The 15,566-nt window shown below is 43.4% G+C and overlaps 1 protein-coding gene across 1 annotated transcript in view; it reads right to left on the minus strand.

Moving 5' to 3' along the window:
- Nucleotides 1–3,325: 3,325 nt before the first annotated feature.
- LOC147019203 (uncharacterized) overlaps nucleotides 3,326–15,566 on the minus strand; it is a 30,354-nt gene continuing 18,113 nt past the window's right edge. The window contains exons 7-9 of the mRNA XM_085899536.1: nucleotides 12,983–13,038; nucleotides 10,540–10,616; nucleotides 3,326–9,148 (exon numbers count right to left, since the gene is read on the minus strand). The gene's annotated coding sequence lies outside the window, so the exon portion shown is untranslated. The remainder of the gene's footprint in view (nucleotides 9,149–10,539; nucleotides 10,617–12,982; nucleotides 13,039–15,566) is intronic.

A 15,566-nucleotide genomic window follows, 5' to 3' on the forward strand; every position in this document is an offset into this window, starting at 1 on the left:
TAAAACTGCACGTGCGCTGAGGATGAACAAGGACACCTTTGTGCAAGTAATCTGTGAGGAGGTAGAGCATCAACTGTGGTCAAATGATTTTTGTCCTGCTGACAGGGAAATTCACACATTGCGTTCCTCCAAGCCCGTCCCTCAGTGTACTGCAGTTAGAGCGGAGGGTGGTGGGCTCTTGACAGAGAAGTCCGAAGTGAAGGCCCGCTGGGCCGGTTACTTTGAGCGGCTGCACCAGGCTGATCCACCAGCTGTTGAGTTGGATGTCAGGGGTGTGACTATCCCTATTGCTGACCCTCCAATCAACTGTGATCCACTTTTGTTTGTGCAAACACAGGCAGCGGTGAACCGGATTAAAAGGGGTAAAGGCCCTGGGATCTGTATCATCCATACTGAACTTCTAAAGGCTGTAGGAAATGCTGGACTCATGTCGTTGCATGCAGTTCTGTGCTCTGCCTGGAACACAGGCATCATCTCAACTGACTGGAACAGTGGCCTTGTTGTCCCTCTCGGGAAAGGAGGGAAGGGTGATCGCCAGGACTGCAACAACTACCGAGGGGTGACACTGCTCTCAGTGCCGGGCAAGGTCTTTGCTCGGATAATTCTTGAAAGAGTTCACCACCACCTGCTTGAGCACCAGCACCCAGAGCAGTCAGGCTTTACACCAAAGAGGTCAACGATTGACCATATCCTTGCCCTTCGGGTCCTCACCGAATGCAGACAAGAGTTTCGGCAGGGGCTGCTTGTAGCCAATGTTGATCTCTGCAAAGCGTTTGTTTCGGTGAATCGGGATGCCCTCTGGAAGATTCTTGGTCTTCGTGGGGTGCCACCAAAACTGATCAATCTGATGTCTGAACTCCACTCTGGTACTGGGAGTGCTGTGAGATGTGGTGATCCAATCTCCGACTTATTTCCAGTTGTTACTGGAGGTCATCAGGGTGTGTACTGGCCCCCACAGTGTTCAGCACTTGTATGGACTGGATTCTGGGGAGGATGTCAGAGAGATCTAGCTGTGGTACATCGTTTTGGAATGTCAAGATCTCTGACCTTGATTTCGCAGATGATGCAGTTATCTTTGCGGAGACTCTGGATATCGTTTTGGGGACCCTCGAGGTGCTGAATGAAGAGTTGGAGCTGCTGGGATTTTGGGTTTCCTGGGTGAAAACGAAGATCAGGCTTTTAATGACATCTTGGATGCTGCTATCTTGTCTGTACCTGCTTGTGGTGAGGATGTTGAGGTCATGGAGGGATTCACTTACTTTGGCAGTGATATTCATGTCTCTGCTGACTGTGAGCCAGAGGTCAATAGACGTCTGGGTCAGGCCTGAGGAGTCGAATGGATTCACTGGATCATCGGGTGTGGCACTGTCGGTACCTGTGCAGGAGGACGAAAGTCTGAGTCGAAAAGTCATTGGTGCTTCCAGTCTTGCTCTGCAGATGTGAGACTTGGACTCTGACCAGGATTCTGAGTTGGAGACTTCATTCCTTTGGTACCAGGTCTCATCGGAACAGCTGGTATGGTACCACGCCAGCAGCTCTGGCACATGTTCCCATACCTGACCTGACCTGAGGGAAGAATGGGATTTGAAAAGGGAATTGGTTCCACAAGTCAAAGAAAAAAACAAAAAATAACCAATGCATGGTGAGCAGTGAACCTGGATTGTTTTAACTTCATCCAAAGTCGTTATTTCGAACAATCAAATTAATTTCAGCAAGTAACATGTATAAAGAGAAAAAAAAACTGCTTGAAGTGCAACAACGCATTTGCACATGCTTCAAATGTTTCTCATCCTGCGATGAAGCCGAGTCTATTGGCCGATCTCATAACGCAGACAGGTCGGTGGTCGCTCTGTCTTCGACAGCCTCCTTTCTGCTCTTACACCCTTTGCTCTTTCCTTGCTTTCTCCACCCTCAGGTTTTTATTTTTTGCAGGGTGCACACAGTCCACCAGCAACCCACTTCTGGTGAAACTCCCATAATCCAGGACACTATTCACCTCCATTCATTCGTTACTTTTTTTCCAACCTGCAGAAGCACCTTCCACATCCTCTTCCATCTCGTTCTTCCCTCCAAGTCTTCAAGACAGCTGTTCACCCAACTCCAATCGTCTCTTATCCAAAAGCATGATCTTTTCTTCCTTTGTTGAAATTGTGTGTGACGAGAGCAAATACCCATTTTCGGGAGTCAGCACCCCCCTCAATCCGTAGACCACCTTAATGAGCGCATATGTTGATGCGGTCAATAAACCTTATCGTGTCTTTGTTTCAAGCGATAATGACTAAAGTATTTACAGACTGACTCACTCACTCATCTACGGTCACTGCTCCATCACATAAGCTCGCCGGACGAAAGTTCAGGTGAGCTAAAAATGACGATGTTAAATCACTACCTTGTGGGACACCAACCTCAAGAAGGCATCATTTCATGCTGGTCGTAAGAATGAATGGAATTCCTCCTGTGAGTGTACAAACGTCCCAATAATTTGAATCCATAATGCGACAACACAATTAACTTTTGCGCATTAGAACGGGACGAAAGCACCTTTGCTGTTACATCTGTACTGTGGTCAAAATGAACTTCACCATTGTTAAACCACATGGAATGTCTTCCTTGTCAACAGCTTCTTTCACATTCGTAAAACACATTCAGTTAACACTGGAAAGTCTTGTGGTCTGTGAGAAAAATTAAGACAATGACATTGATTTGCTCTTTCTCACCAAAACAGCCACCAACTGGTGATACAACTGCTGCTGAAACGATTCCTCATGGTTATCATTTCTGGCACTGTCCAAGAGGACATGGTAAAAGAGGAGTCACTGTGTGTCCCCAAATCAACTTTCACCTTGACTGCTCTTTTGCTTTGATGAAGGGTCAACGCCAGAAACTTCCGGCAGTGGTTAGCATTCCTCAATTAACATTACGTTGATTTCCTCCATTTTTCAATTTCCATCGACTTTCTTCTCAAAAATCTTTCAAACACCTTTGCACATGCGTCGGTTCATCTACAAGATGCAAAATAGTGACAATTTAAGAGTCCTGAAACAACATACTTCATTTCATGATCACCAATTTCTTGATAATTCTGCTCATTTACTTTGGAAAGACCGATTCTGGATAATTTTGAAATTCAACTCTATGACTTGTGTGATCAACTTTCACAAAGATTTCTCGAACAGGTGGATTTTTTTTTTCAATCTGCAGCAACACATTGTCTGTCCCACCCTTGTTCATAATCTGGATTTTGTCTTTTCCCATAATGATCTGATAACTGAAAAAGGAGTGATTCGAAAAAGGGTGCATTTCAAAATTGCAACTTTTACCTTTACTTTGCCGAAACCTTCAACCGCATTTTTTTCTTTTTTGTATAAAAAGTTGAGGCTCGTAGATCACCTAGAATGGAACAAAACAATGAGAACACAGCAGAGAACAGGGAAATACACAAACAGCATGGCAGAGGGATAATGAGGAAGACATAGGGAGTGAACAAGCAGGATACAAGCTCAAGTACAACAACATATCAGTGATCACAAAGCGATCGCCAAGGGTGAGCAGCCCCCGGATTACACTTGGTCCGTGATACAATGATGGCCATATTTTGTTGGAACCACCATATTACCTTAACTTTCAACATTTAGGGATAGAGTGTAAATTAAGAAAATGTGTCCCCATCTTCAATCTCTCCATAAAACTCAATATCATGAAAATCAGAGGAAAATTATTCATTTTGTTCAAAAAGGTGTTTTATTGTTTGTTTCTATACACAAATGAAACGTTGCTATACACTGCAGAAGGGAGGGGTGAGACAGAAAGAGTGTGGGGGGGGGGAGAGGAAAAAAAACCTTGAAAGGTGAGGGGTGGAGGTGGGGTTGACAAAGAGAATGATGTTATGCTTCATGACCGAACAGGAAAAAAAAATGTCAGAACAGCTGTACACATGACACAACAGAGTTTGTAGAGTAATCTGCTGGCACATCTGCAAAAACTTTGATATCCCAGTTCCAGAAAATTCGTGGAAACATTAACTAAAGGCAATCACTGAAAACATGGAAGGACCGCTCATGTACGATCTAATGATCCCATCGAACGTGAACATCCAAATCAAAGCGTTGCAACCAGACATCATACTTAGGTACAAAAAAAAGAGAAGGCATTGCTGAAGGAGGTATTAATACCAGTGATTTTGGACTAAAGAATGCAGAAATCAAGAAAATGACCAAATACCAAGACCTCAAGAATAAAGTGAAAAAATCCTGGAAGCTGAAGAATGCCAACGTTGTTCCAGTGATAGTTGGAGCAACGTGAATGACGAAGAACCTCACAGAGATATTAAAACCATCCTTGGGAATATTACTGCAAACAAACTATAGTTGGAAGCTGTCTGGGGCTCAGTGACAATCCTGAAGAGAAACCTCGGCACAAAACTTTGAGAACAGAAAACTTCACAGCTTGGTCCATGAATCGTGACCACTTACTGAAATGAAGGTGGATGCTTTGAGCCCGCACTGGGAGGACTCAATTCCACATTTTAAAACCCACAAATGTAGATACCAATCCAACACACACACACACACACACACACACACACACACACACACACACACACACACACACACACACACACACACACACACACACACACACACACACACACACACACACACACACACACACACACACACACACACACACACACTAATATAGATCACAAATACAACCCATCACTTCGCTGATGGGAATACTAAAATAGGAGGCAGAGTGATGTGGTGGGAGAGAGATGGAGAGAGAGATGTGGGGGAGGGGGAGGGAAAGACAGAGGGTGGGGGGGAGGGGAGGGAGAGACAGAGGGTGGGGAGGAGGAGAGAGAGTGAGGGAAGGGGGAGGAGGGAGAGGAGCAGGCAGGAGGAAAAAGAAAGAGAGGTGGAAGAGAGCAAATAAGACCAAAAGCTTACCTTGCTGTGTTTAACCCCCCAGGGTTCTTTCACTGGTCGAGGGTTAAACATGACCATCACCGCCGCGCCTCAACACAGAGAGCCATTTCCTGTGTGTTTTGTATTTTACGGCGATGGTCCCGCTTCACACAGGGGCAGCAAAGGTTTCATTGGCTTGAACTGTGTCCTGAAGTAGATAGTACAGACAACCGACTGAAGTACAACACAATGACTGGGAGATCACAGGTACCGGAGGGCAGAATGCAGTCATTCTTGCTGTGTTTGCCTCTCATCTTCTTTCTTGCTGTTGAGGAGTTAAGGTTGCTCTGGGTGCAGCTTTCACAAGTCGTTTTTTGTCAAGTTCACTTCTTGTACATTTCCTTCTTCAGATAAAAGTAATCGTTAAATTTTAAAAATTAAACTTCAAATAAAAGTAGTAATTAAATAAGTTTGAACAAGGATATTGCATTGCTGTGTTGACTGACTGTCTGAACACAACTTTGAGATTGTGAATCTGCCATTTGGAGAGGTTCTGGGCTGAGAAAGAATCGAAACCTCGATGAAAAACAGTGCCGAGCTGATGATCTGGGCAGTTGGTAAATCAGTCAATTGCTTATTAGTTAACATTCTTGTTTATAAACAGCTGTCGTGTGACAGGTTAAAAAAAAAAAATTGGCTGTACAATTTAGAAAACGTATATTAATACAGCGAACGGCTCGGCATTGGGGTGTTATCAGCTTTGAAAGTCACAAAAAGAAACTCCATAACATTTCTTAAGCAAACCCAGTTCTTAGTACGATAACCTTTGACCTTTTGATCTCAAAATCTAATCATTTCACCTTTACATCATCATACGTACTTGCACGAAGTTTGACCTGGATTCCTTCAACCGTTCTTAAGTCATCACGGTAAAAAAAAACCTATCAAGGATGGACAGTCGGACGGACAACTTGAAAACATTATGCCTCTGGTGACTTCGTCGGCGGAGGCATTATGAAAAACGAAAACAACCCGATTCGAAAAATTAAATAATTTTGGCAGCCAAACCATGCGTCCGATCAGGTTGAAATTTGAAATACTCTTCCCCATGACTACTTGGATTCCAACTGTGAAGTGTCAAGGCGATTGATGAAGCAGTTCAAGAGAATTTTTAAAAGATTTTTGTTCAATCCAATTTGGCTGCCAGACCAGGTGACCTATCAATTATTCGTAAACATTCTGGTATCCCCAAGTCTTGGGGATACCAGAGTGTGAAGTTTCCAATCGATCTGTCAAGCAGTTCTGGAGAAGATTTTTCAAGGTTTATTCTTCAACAATAAAATAAAAATAATCACAGCTGTCAGACCATGCGACCTTTGACATTAAAATGTATGCCCTATATTCCCAAAGTAAATAAATCATGTGTGGAGTTTCGGATCGATTAAGTAAGCCTTTCTGGACAATAAGGTTTGAAATATTTTTTTTCTATCCAACATGGCTGCCAAACCACGTGACTTATGACATCATAAATTTGCATGCTGCCTTGAATTGGGTAGGGGATCACATTTTTGAAGTTTTGCGTCAATTGGATAAGGTGTGTTTTTCTTTCCAAGATGGCTGCCAAACGACGTGACTTATGACATCATCATTTTCACACTATATGCAGCAATTGTGCAAGATGATATTTGTGAAGTTGTCAATATTTTCCTTCAAGCCAATATCGTTGCCAAATCATGTGATCTATTAATTATTGGTGAACACCCTGGAAACCCCAAGACTTGGGGAACATGTGTGTAAAGTTTTGCCTCGATATGTTCAGCCGTTTCAGAGATTTTAGAAGTTTGTTTTCAAAAAACGAACATGCCTGCCGAACCACGTGACTGATGACATCATCAAAAAACATTTTCTGTCGACCAATTTATTCCAAGATGACCCTCAAAAAATTTCAAACTGATCGGATGTAGCGTTCTACGAATGCAATTATGACATCATAATGAAGGCACCTATGACATTAAAAAAGCACACATTCCCATAGGGAGTACTTCCCAGGTGCCAAGTTTCAATTTTTTTTCCATAGGGCAGTTTTGGAGATACAGAGGTCCAAAGTTTTTCCTTTTTTCCAACATGGATGCCACACCACGTGACCTATGACATCATAATTATCAATAAACATTCTACACAAGTAGTCGCACATATGCTGGAAATTGCATGTCAATCGGATAAACGGTTGCAGACAAAAGGAATTTAAAAGGGAATCACAGACGGACAGACGGACGGCCGGCCAGACAGCTGACCTGGAAACATTATGCCTTGGGCATAAAAACATTATGCCTCGGAAACATTATGCCTCGGGCCGGCGGAGGCATAAAAAAAAACAAATAAAAAAACAAATGGTGGTACAAGTACTCCTTTAGTACTTTAGTACTCCTCAAGCGGTACAAGAAACTCTCGGATTCCATTAAAATTGGGGGCACGAATTGCAGAAACAAACCCTACAACAACAATAAGCCGACACCCATCCTTTGGGAGTTGGGTAGTGGGGGTTAACAAGGGGGTGAAGAACAGGAAGGGAAAGCCAGGAATGAAAGAGCGATTGTTCGAACAAACAAATGGAAGGGTGGGTGAGTGGTCAGAAGAGGAAGAGGCAAAAACAATCCAAGGCTATATAAGGAATTTGACACAGGAGGAGACCATTTGATGCATGCACAGTAACACCACATTGATTCGATTTATCAGTTTATCAACTTAATATCACTGTGGGGATGAAGGGGGAGGAAGGTCATTCAACTTAAAAACACACTTCGGCGACGACGAGCGCACCTTGCTGACCGGGTCTTCAAAGTCCTCAGCACCATCCTGTAATGAACCAGCCATCTCCAAGCAGCAACAAATCACAAATCACAACAACCATAAACAATGTCCTTCACTCCCAGAATCCACGACAGAAGAAATAAATGCTGGAGAAACAAACCGATCTCTCCGCTGACCCCACTCAAAAAACCCCCCAAAAAAACAGAAAGACAAACAAAACAAATACATCTTCCACCACTGTTGGGGTTGAAGGAACTACCAAATAATCAACTCCCATCCTGCACCACTCAACTTCCTCTGAACCAATCAACTTCCTCTCAACTTCCTCTGAACTTCTTCCAAATTCACAGTGAGCCTGTCGATGCTACCTGAGCCACTTCATCAAACACCCGGAGCCACTATTTCTTTACCTCCCACATACTCCAGGTCCAGCCAGAGAAGCATAAAAATGAGTCGCTGATAGATCCTCCACAACCCACCTCAAATGGCTGACAATAAACTAACCAATACTTTCCCGAAACTCATCCTCCAGCTCACTGTACCTTCCCCTCTTCCTCTCATGCACCTCTTCCATTGTATCCTCCCAATGCACTAATAACTCCCCCAATACAACCTGCATTGTTACAACAGACAGATGAGAATGTAGGCCAGCAATCTTGTCATGCAGATCTCCTCCAGGAAGACCAACTGCTGTTTCAAATATGCCACCACTTGCCAATATTTACCAAGCCTCTTCCTTCAACCTTCCACCTCTTCCCTCAAATCTCTCATAACCTGGCCCTCTCTCACAAACAGTACCTCTCCACCACCACCAACATCCTCCTGCTCCTCCTTCCCTCCCCCCTCCGTCACCACAACCACCACAAGCGCTTGCTCATGCCACCACCTATAGCTTTCTGCTACTAAGCACAATCTCATTGCATGCTGCAATGTTCTCCGAATCTCCACACCAAAAGCAGCTCTTCCCCTGCCTCAAACCCCACACCCTAAAGTTTGCTGGTGATGGAAGCACATATGTTGCCCACAATAGGAAACAACACCATGGGATACATCTTCCAAATCTCTTGCCATTTCAATGTCCTCACCTGCACACCTTTCCCAGTCTCCAAGCTCCCTGCTGCATCTGTCCCACCACCTTTACATACCTCCTTTTACCTCCCTCTCAACCATCCTTCTTTCCCTCAAACATTTCTTTACCCATCAACCATGTTTTACCCAAACATAACCTTGCCTTCTCATGCTGCACCATTCTTCTGCAACCGTTCCTCCATGAAATCCACCTCAGCCCTCAACTCCCAATTCCGACTTCTTCTCCAGGAGAGCATTCTTCACAACCAGATCACTTGAATCCACACCATTATGAACTCTTATATCCTCACCATCTTGTCATCTCCAATCATCGCTGTTCATTGAAACTGGAGTTTTCCATCCTGACCATAAAAAGCAAAGATCAAACACCATGGTACTTCCAAACAACAACTCAAACATCCTATCCCCTTTTCTTCTCACTAACTTCAAAACAATGTTCCCCCTTTATCTCAAACTAACAAATACAACCCATAGCTTCACTGATGGGACTATTGAGAGGGGTGGGAGGAGGGAAAGGAGAGAGAGGGAGGGAGGAGGGAGGTAGAGAGGAGGGAGGGAAAGGAGAGAGGAGGGAGGGGAAAGAGAGAGGAGGGAGGGGAAGGAGGGAGGAGGGATGGGAAAGAGAGAGGAGGGAGGGGAAGGAGGGAGGAGGGATGGGGAGCGTGGAGGGAGGGAGGGAGGTGGGAACAGGAACATGGAGGCAGAGAGGTGGGAACAGGAACATGGAGGGAGAGAGGTGGGGGAGCTAGGAGGTGTTAGGAAGGGGGGAGCTAGGAAGGTGGTGGGTGGGGAGAACGACACCTCACCAAACATCCCCAGATTGAAGCACGTACAATATACACTCTGGGAGGGCGGTGGAGTGGGAGCGAGGAGGATGGAGGACAGAGGAGGGGGGAAGTGGGAAGGGGGTTTGAGAGGAGGTATGTGTGGGGGGAAGGGGTTCTGGCCTTGTGTTTGGTCGTGGGATTTTAGGAGAAAGGGGGTTGGGTGTAGAAATGGATTCAACGAAAAGTGGTACAATAAAACAGCACGTGGAGACCGCCCGGAGATGGCCATGGAGGGTGGAGAGGGGAGGGGGTTAAGAGGAAGTTAGCGTGAGGGGTGGGGGAGGGAAGGCAGGGTGAGGAGAGGGGAAGGGAAGGGCGATAAAACATGCCCAAACAGCAACATTTTCTATTTAACCAATGGGTTCGATATAAAACCAGGCAGGAGCATTTAAAACCAACACTATCTCTCTGGCAAAGGCCTGCCTGCATGTATGCATGCTCACACATGCAGCAACCTCTTAACAGTGTGGGGGGGGGGGAGGGTGGGAGAGAAAGAAAAGGGAGAGGAAAGGGGGGAGAGGAAAGCGGGAGGAGGGGGAAATGGGGGGGAGCGGGCCTGCGGGGGCAGGGCATGATGTGGGGGAGCGTGGTGGAGGAGTGGTCGGCGTGATCACGTGCGTGCACGGGATATAGGAGTGCGGGATATACATCATGCCCTGCCCCCGCAGGCCCGCTACACCACAGTAAACGGAGGGAGTGGATGGGAGAGGGGAGAGAAGAGGGTGAGGGGTGGTAGAGGGAAGGAGAAGAGAGGGGATTCCAGCATATGTGATATTCAGTTTAACATCTATCCAAGAGATGGCACACACATTGATGAATTTCCCTGCCTGTGAAACACCTGTGACAGTTTATAGCTGGGTCAGGATGCAAACCCAGGTGAGACAACTTAGCGCGAGCGTGCGTACCTCTCGGCTCTGCTGCCGTGATCTGGCGATTCATTGCTTCATGAAAACTTGATCGATCCAAGCCGCAGTTCTGACTGCTAAAAAAAAAAAAGACAGAAAAACAACTTTCAGTTGTCCAATTCACACATTCTTTGACAGCCCTTCCTCTCCTCAACCTCCGTAGGGATGAATGGTGGTGGAGAGGGTTTGGCAAGAGGGCAGCATGAGGGGAGGGAAGGGAAGGCAGGGGTAGAGGAAGGGAGGGAAAACAGCGTGTTGGGGGGGGGGGGGAAGGATTGTGACAGAAACGTGCACAAACAAGTGTATTGTTACATAGATTATAACACAATATGAATCCGAAAAAGATGGGCCACTTTATAGCCGCAGGCAGTTATGACCGGGTCCCAAATTGCCCCGCTTTGCACTTTGTACATACGCTTTGCACATACAATGCACTTTGTTTTCAGGGTATTTTGGGTCTTAAGGGTCTTAGAGGTCTTCAAGGGTCATAGGGGTAGAAAGATACATTCCAATTGTAGGTAATTAATAGACAATATGCCACTGAGTTTAAACAGTACATTATTAATGAATGGACATATCACACAGCTGGAGAAGATAAAATGGCTTCTACTTCTTCAATAATTTAAAACTGCTGGCTGCCAGACCATGCGACAGATCATGTTGAAATTATAAATATGCATTCCCCTTGATGAAGGTAAAATCCTTGTAAATTTTGACTTTAATCGCTTAAACGGTTTAAGAGAAATATATATATATTTTAATATTATCCATCAATCCAAAATGGCTGTCAAAAGATGTGACCTATCAATTATTTGTGAACACCCTGGCATCCCCAAGGCTTGGCGAACATGTATGTGAAGTTTCCCCTCAATCTGTAAAGCCGTTCTGGAGGACATTTTTAAAGGCTTTAAGGTAAATCCAATGGAGCTGCCAAACCATGTGACCTATGACATCATACCTGGGTAACTTTTTGTTCCTGTAAAGGTCATACCTGTAAAGTTTTGACCCGATCTGTTCAGCTGTTTCGGAGAAGAATATATCTGAAGGTGTTTTTTTGGAAGAAAAACAAAATGGCTGCTGAACCAATCAGATCTATGAGGTCATCAATTTTGTTTTTCTGTTGACCAATTTATCCCCAGATAACCCTCAATAATTTTCATACTGATCAGATATAGCGTTGTACTTGTCGAATTATGATTTCATAATGAAGGCACCGATGACATCACAGTGAACAATACTTATTCCCCATGGGGAGTGCTTGACAGTGCACCATGTTTAAATTTTTTCCATGGAGCAGTTTTGGAGATATAGGGTCCAAGGTTTTCCTTTTCCCAACATGGCAGCTGCATCACTATGACATCATAATTATCACCACAAAATATGACATGAGTAGACACATACTATGTTGAAAATTTTGTGTCAATCGGACCAATGGTTGCCAAGAAAATGAATTTAAATTGCCATGACAACTATACGAAAAAATAATAACAAGAAAAAGAGCAATCAGAGATTGCAAACCCTCGCCAGGAATTATTTTGAGTGGTATATTTTTATGGGTTTTAGAGTAAATCAAATATGGCTGCTAAACCATGTGACCGATGATGTCATATGTGTGACCATTTTGTTCCTCATGGATGGGCGGTCATATGTGTAAAGTTTCGCCTGGATAGCTTCAGCCATTTTAGATAGGAAGGTTTTTGAAAGTTTAAAACAACAAAAACAAAAAAACAATATGGCTGCCAAATCACGTGACTGATGAAGTCACCAAAAAATTTTTGTGCACAATTTTATCCCTAGATGACCATTCAGGGGTCATTACATAATAAAAAAAAAAATCACTCATTCCCCATGAGGAGTACGTACTTGCTATGTGCCAAGTTTAAATTTTTTCATTGGTGCGGTTTCAGATATACAGAGGTCCAAAGTTTTTCCATTTTTCCAATTTGGCTGCCACACCACGTGACCAATGACATCATAAATTATCATTAAAACAGTCTACATGAGTAGTCACACCAATGGTGAAAATTTTGCCTCAATCCGACAAGCGCTTGCGGAGAAAAACATGAAAGTTCTGTCTGGACAAACAAACAGACAGACAGAAAGACAAAGAGACAAACAATCGGTCCCAAATGCAATTCCTTCTCCAAATCCTTTAGCGAGGGTAAAATAGGACCACCGGACCTGTAGCTTTTCAGGGCCCTGGCCTTATGTTGTAACCCTGATGTCCATTTACACACATTGTAATATATACACGTGTACAACAACCCATCCATACCCAAACCACCTACCATTCCTGCCAATATATACATACCCAACCATCCCTAGTTTATATTTCTCAACGTGTCAAATTTAAATAGGTCTCCTGTTAATGTTACCAAAACCCTTCCAGGGAGACCATTCCCTTGCAATATCTCATATTTGAGTGTTCTGCTGAAAAACTAACCTGATTACAGTCTTCACTCTTCTTTACACTCTCAGCTGGTTCTGTCACTCTCCATACTGTTGGAAAAAAAGAAAAGAGAGAGAAAAAAAGTGTCTGCACCAATTTTTTCTAAATGCTTCATTCCCAATAACGTGCAACAGATACCCATATCATGAACTATGTTCTGATGTATAAAGTCCTGTTTCCTTCAGCCGCTCCTCATAGTTTAGTACAACACTGAAATCAATATAGCAACCCTTTGCTAAACCCTCTCTATGGCAGCCATGTCCATCCTCAGATGTAGTGACCAAAGTTTTGTCGACTATTCAAGGTTGTAGCCTCATTGAATTCCTGTACACTGCTCACACTACCTCTGTTTGTAATTTATCCCTCAGCAAATACAACTTGAAACCCCATTAGCTTTACATACACTGTTGCTGCCTGTGTTCTTCCTGCTTCCCCTGCCCCTCAATTTTCTCCCTCTTCTAGATCTTCCTCCTGTATCCCATGCTCCAGGACTGCCCCTTACATTATCTATCTGACAATACACTTGTTCAACCGTGTGTGTGTGGGAATGTGTGTGGTAGTTTGTAATATTCCGTTCCACCCAATGGTTGGATAGTTCACCTGATTCCACCCACAATTTCAAAAAATAAAATCATTCAGTCGCCATGTTGGCTATTCCTGCTGTGCGGTCAAAAAGACATCTTCAGAGCGGTCACATTCACAATCGCTATGCCCTCCCTATAAATTTTCACTGGGGACTGAAACCTCAATGAGCAATGCCTTATTTTCCTATTTTGTATCTGAGTACCATGTCCGGTCGCAGTAGTTTGTTTTCTATGTTCACGCTGGATGGGATCATCAGGTCATACATGATCATTTTATCCTTCTCTTCAATGATTGCTTTTGGTTCATGTTTCCATAGGTTTCATGGAACTGGGATATTGAAAATTTCTGCAGATGTTCCAGTGGATTACTCTACATAACTTGTTGTGCCTTTGTGTGTACAGCTGTTCTGATATGAGGTTTTTTCTTTTACATCCCGATAGGAGGTGGCTCATGCTTTCTGTTTTTTTTTTAACCTTGCAGAACCTACACTTCTCTGATTGGCTCAGTCCTGCCATTTAAAAAAAAAGTCATTCACGTCAAGTGTCCCTGGTCTTGGGCATTTATAATGCTGTGCTCTTCACCACAATTGAGCTGACAACTTATAAACCCATGACAGCGATCCTGATTTGTCTATCACTCATCTGGCCAACTCTTTTTCTTAAAAAAATTTTTTTTTCTTTTTTTTGTTTATTTCTCCCAGTTATGACAAGAAATCTGTTGTCAGAGTACTGTTTCACAAATATTAGTTGTACTGACAATTTTCCATCATTCGGTGCAAAGAGTTTTAAATCATCCACATGCAATAGATGCGTCACCTTGGACGTGATTTTCTTGGTTGTGAGGGTGTATCTGTGTACTTCCTCATTAATGAGGTTACCGAGTGGATCCAGAGCCAGGCAAAACAGGAGGGGGTGGGGGGAAGACTGTCTCCTTGAAAGATCCCATGCCATATCTTCCCTCCTGGTATTTCGATCTTCCTTCAAGTGTTGCAGGATTAGTGTGGTATTCCATAGATCAGTGGCTTTCTGAGTCAGATTGATTGTTTGGGGATTTATCTTGTACATTTCAATGCACTTTATTATCCATGAATGTGGGACACTATCAAAAGCTTTTTTCAGAGTCTTTCCAGGCTGTGGACAGTTTGGTTGTTCTTGTACTCCAGTTTTCGAGTATGGCCTTGTATTGTTTAGTGGTCTATTATTCCATTACATCTTCTTTTACATCCCTTCTGTTCTGCCTCTAGGCCTCCTTGATCTGTTCGGCGGTGGTACATAGTATCTGTGATGATTCCTGTGAAAAGTTTGTATGTTGTTGGTAGACAGGTTAGTGTCTGGTATTTTTAGATAGTTTGGTTTCTTCAGATTTTGGGATAAGGAAGGTGTTACCTTCTGTGTGTGTGTGTGTGTGTGTGTGTGTGTGTGGCATCATTTTTCTCAGAGATGGCTAAACAGATCTTGGTTAAACTCTCAGGGGATCATCAGTGTCGGGAGTGTTTTAGGCAAAAAAAACAAAAATTGGAAAATCGCTCTATAGTGCCAAAGCCTTTGAAGCTATGTAAAAGGTAATATGAAAAAAATCCCCAAATCCATTCCTTTGTGGATGGAGGGAAGTGTTTCAGGCACCCACAAAGATAGACAAAGCACAAACAAATTGATTTCTTCAAAATACCAACAGGATAGAACAGAATATAAATGTAAGATATCATGTTCATATATATATATATATATATATATATATATATATATATATATATATATATATATATATATATATATAATATATATGAAAGAGGTGAGTCAATGGAAAGAGGTGAGTGTGGTAAATGATCCACAGTCGTATTTGACCGTCAGAATAACTGCTCAGGAAAAGCTCACGGTGTGCTTAATCAAATGTGCTGTAAGTCCAAGGTGTAAATAAATTGTCCACCTCTAAGGCAATGTGTCCTGATGGAAAGGGGGTAGACGAGCCTCCGTTGGGCTAACGGCTATCTCAC

This window comes from Eptatretus burgeri, chromosome 10 (genome assembly GCF_056783735.1).
Source record: "Eptatretus burgeri isolate ZD-2024b chromosome 10, Ebu_testis_v1, whole genome shotgun sequence".
NCBI lineage: Eukaryota > Metazoa > Chordata > Myxini > Myxiniformes > Myxinidae > Eptatretus > Eptatretus burgeri.